Source organism: Phalaenopsis equestris, unplaced genomic scaffold (genome assembly GCF_001263595.1).
Source record: "Phalaenopsis equestris unplaced genomic scaffold, ASM126359v1 Scaffold000518, whole genome shotgun sequence".
Lineage (NCBI taxonomy): Eukaryota > Viridiplantae > Streptophyta > Magnoliopsida > Asparagales > Orchidaceae > Phalaenopsis > Phalaenopsis equestris.
This window is the reverse complement of record NW_018164958.1, coordinates 56,515-61,637: the sequence shown is the minus strand read 5'-3', so window position 1 is coordinate 61,637 and position 5,123 is coordinate 56,515.

The window sequence follows — 5,123 nt, the reverse complement described above, 5'->3', positions numbered from 1 at the left end:
TTTTGGAGCACATGCGCCACTATGCAGCAACTTCACTATTTTGTTTTGTATGATTCCGTTTCAGCTCCATTTTATCCCGTTTTAGTTGCATTTCAATCTTAATAGACACTCCTACAAAATAAGCATGAAAACAACCTTTCTTTTAAGTGTAATTTCATTGAAAAATATTTGAGAATTATAAAGTAGATTAAGCATAGAAAGACATCGAAATATGTAAAGTCATAATTTTCTTTCTTGCTCGTTTTTACTCCAAATTGCACTATTTTTGCTTAATTTTCTCCAAAAGTTCATTTCTTGTACCTGAAAAAAAAAATATTCAAAATACATTCCTTTAAAGTGTAGTATCTTTAGAAATCATTAAAAATGAGCATAAAATATATATGAAAAAATAGGTAATTTTTAGGCGTATCAAAATCCCAAAAATTTAAATGTTACTTGTCCTCAAGTGACGCTTTTAGTACATAAAAATATGATTTAGGATAGAGATTAACTTATAAATTTCTATACTTTAGTTTAATAAATAAAATAATATAATTTAAGAAAATCTATAATAACTTAGATTCAAAATATAAGTCTAAGTGTAGTTAGTATTCAAATTTACTGAATCTCTATTCATTTCAAGATAAATTGTAAATTGTCATATAAAGGATACTTAGAATATCCATATTAAAAGGAACTTTAGGAAAAATTTACTGGTAAAGGTGCTAATTTTTAAATACAAGTTTAGAAAATATAATAAAGCCTTTTCCTTAAGTTGATTCAAGTGAAGCCAATTTTTGATATACATCTCCTCAAGCTTCTCCTAACATTCCCAATTTTCTCTTTTCTTTTTCTCTTCTTCCTTTTTTTATTCAGGACCATTTTAATACTTTCTTTTCTTTTTCTTTTTCAAGTGAGGGTTACTATAGCTGGATAATCTTTAATAATTTTGAACTTCACTATCCTCTTCTTAAAGTTAAAACTCTTTACCTTTCTTCACTTTATAAAATCATATTAGTTTTATGACTTTCATAAATTTTCATTATTTTCTTCATACATGAAACTCTAAAATTCTTAATACTTCAAAAATACAATTTTCTTTACTTTAAATAGGAAAACATAGTCTTATCATTTCATACAACTCTAATATCCAATGTCATGTTAAATGAATTTTAAAAATATAGTTAATTGAGGACTAATAAAATTTAGTTTACTTCTTTTTTAAAAAAAAATTTTCTTTCCCCCCCAAACATGATTTTTTAAATATCTTACAGTGTATTCTATAAAATGTAGCTGGAAGAAAAAGTAAAATTTGAGTCTACTAACGACCACAACATGCTATCAAATTCATATACGTGCATAATCAGGATGGGATGACCGCAGGAGAAAGAAAATAAAGCTTAAAACATTCTTGCAATAATATTAAACTAAAAGGAAGTATACTAGCTTCAAAATTTACTTTTCTTCCTACCCCAAAACTTGATTTTAAACATGTATAACATTCAATACAGAAAATATAAGCAGGAAGAAAAACAGCTCAAAAATTCTATCTATCACAGACATCTACAAGTATTAATTAGGACATAACAATATGCAATAGAAAGTGTGTCTAAACTAAAACATGCTCGATAAAAATGAAAAGAAAGGTCTAACAAAAAGAACAGGTATCAGCTTAGAAATATATATATTTAAGTTTTCTCCAAATATTTATGTTATTGTAACACAAACACAAACACACGTGATAAATGAGGTCAACTCATCCTTTAACTCATTGGTCATTGCACCTCACTACCTTACTTTTGATTTCTAACGAAATCACTACACAAATATATTGGATACTTATAAATGATTTTCTAGATTCTAATCCCAAAGATAAGATTATCCTTGAAATGTTGGTTCTCGAGCACCAACCTTAGGCATTACCATATTGCTTTAATTAAGCACCTCTAGCAGTTATAAGGATAGTGTAAATTCATCCACATGTTACTCATCAAAAAGGTTATCTACTCCTATCAAATGAAAAAAAAAGTCAGAGAAAAGAATTAAAAAAATTGAGATCAGATGGAACTATCGGTGTAAAAATTCAAAATGTCTCTTGTAAAACTCAAGTCTGGGTGAGACCCGATTTGTAGTGGACTCGTCAATCCAACTACTACAAGAGAATATATAAGTCTAGCCATAATACTCATGACAAACAAAAATCTAATCATACCACTAAAAATCTAAACATCTACCAATCATGAATCAAACTTATTAAACCATACTAAAGCAAACATAGTACAACACTAACAATCATAACTCTCAAGCACACTAAATCAAACCACACTGATAACTATGGGTTGCTCCCATAAAGCCCTTTGTTTAACATCGTCAGCCCAACAAATGATTCCACTTGGATCAAAATTCCATTTAAGTTATCCTTTATCAATCACCCAATCTTTTCCAAATCTAAGAATTCTTACAAAGTCCTCAACTTTAAAATTTTCTTTCAGCTCTTCCATTTCATATTGATTCATATCTTTATTCCTCATATTTCTTCTAGATCCAATATTCTTCTAGTGATTTTCTCAATTTTCATATTAATATCATACTTGAATTTTATAAGAAATGGATCCTTATAAGATACTTCAAGATTTCCAAAATTTTGGATCAGATTCTCTCAAGATAATTCTAATTCTGGATCAAATTCTTATAAATTAGTCTTTTGTTCAAGGTTGTCTTTCAATTCTTCCCCTTGGAACTGAGTAAATGGTAGAGGTGGTCTTTTTATATTTATCTTAGTTGAGGAAATAGGTTTTTTAATTTCCTTAGGAATTTTTTTCATTGGTCTTTCCATCTCCTTATTGTCATTTCTCAACTCAAAGTTCTTTTAAAACATATCCTTGAATTCTCTTCTAAATATTAGTTTGATGATTTTAAATTGCTCATCATTAATCTTCTTAGGTTTTATCTCAGGTTCATTAGGTAAAATCTCTGGGGGTAACTGTTAATTGCATTAATAATCTGCCCTAGTTAGTTTTCTATATTCCTTATTATGACCTCTTAATTTTCTAACTCACTCTTCATTTGAATCAACCACTTCTAACATCAATTCCTTCTTCTCATCCTATGGGTTGGAGTTAAATTGAGGAGGATTATTAATTGAGTTAATAATCTGCCCCAATTTTTTTCCTTATTTCTTATTACCGTCCATTGACACTCCAGCTCACTCTCAATTTGAAAAACAACCTCTTCTAATAAATCCTTCTCATCATTCTAGGGGTTAAAGTCAAAATTATAAGGAAAAGAAAGTTCAATAGTCTGATTAAAATGATTATCTTCCCAAAATTAATCTTCTCTTCCAAAATTATTATTCCAGTTAAAATTGAAATTATTTTTCCAACCAAGATTGTAATAATCATAATAAGAATTATGTTTCTCATGGCCCGTTTCAATCCATTGTCCAAATAAATTTTCCTCAATAATTGAGGTTCCTTGAGGATATCTTTCCATGTATTGATCCAACTTCCTCTCAATATTTGCAACATCAGAAATTAAAATTGTAAACATATCTTCTTGAAAATTTGCCACTCTCTTGGGGTTTACTCGTTCAAAGATACTAGCATTATAATCCAAATCTAAATATTCATTATATCATTGATCCACCATTTCTACATTAAATTCATGGAGTCTTTTAAATCACTCTCAAAAGTTCTCTTCAATTCTGACTTGTAATATTCAAGGTCTGCAGCTTCTGAACTACGTATACAAATCTAAAGACTTAACTAATAGGATATATATCAAAAAAAATTTTGGTATTTTGGAATTTCTTTAAAATAAATACATAACAATTAAACACACTATATAATAATACTATAAATTACAAATCTAAGTCTAACAGTTTAACTAAAATTCTCATAAAGTTCTAAATGTGCCTCTAGTGTGTGTTGTTTTTTTGCATGTTTTATGTAAATTTAAATCCCTGGTAATTGTGTCAAAAACTTGACCCGTCCCAAAATTTACGTAGTAATTTTGCTTTCAACAATATGAAAAAAACTTAACCCAATTTATATTAAGTAGTTAATGTGCAAAATTAAAAGGTTATATAAAATATATAAAATAGTTCGCTCACTAGGAGTTCTACGCAAGTGCACATATCGCTTTAAGTAATATAGGGCTTTCTTGAAAAACCTCAGTATCGATCCCACATAGAAGCGCTGAAAAAATCCCTTTGGCTAATTATAGTCTACTACTATAAAGTCTTAGTTTTGGAAGATGAAAATTCTTAAGATAATAACTTAAATCACAATATTCAAATTATGAAAATTAAAGTAAGAAAGAAAGTTAAAATAGGTTTAATGAATGCTAACAGAAATGTAACTAAAAGAACTAAGTTTACTAAACTAATTACTTAACTTTAAATTTAAATTTACTAAGACTAAATAAAGTTCTATGATGAAGAGTTCAAAGCATCATTCCCTTTTATAATGAGCACGTATGAAGTAAAAAGGACTAGTACAGACATCAAAGAGGGGGATGGGGACTTCACTACTTGGTTCAATACAGGAACCTAGGAAATCCCCCAAAAATGCTAGGTGTCACCCTCAAAAAGAAAAACTACAATGACTCAACAGAAGAAAATAAGTGTGAGATTGCATCTGCCCCCACATTAATCATTTATCTTTGTAGACCATTCTGATGTGAAAGACATTTAGAATATCTCCTTGCAGCAGATAAAAGAGAGCAAGTGGAGGGTTGATAGCAACTTCAGTCTCATTAAAGTGTGATCCAAGTTGGGCCAACCAGTTTGCAGGCTGGTTACCTTCCCTATAAATGAAAGTGAATTGAATTTGTATCCTGCTAGTGAGATCTCTGATTTTGCTTATCCAGTATGAGTAGTGTCAGGGAGTCTCCTCTTCCAATTTAAAAGGGGAATAATCACAGCAGAATCCACTTTCAACAAAATTCTATTCCAATTAGCCTTAGAGCAATGAGTTCAGTTTCAGTGGCATCAGTGGCCAGGACTGGGGTATAAAAGTACAGCAAGCACTTACCCAAATGATTTCTGTAGATACCTCCCACACCAGCTCCATTTTTAGTAAAGCTTCCATCAGTGTTAATCTTCACAATATCATGTTTTGGGGTTTTCCAGTAGACTCTAATGA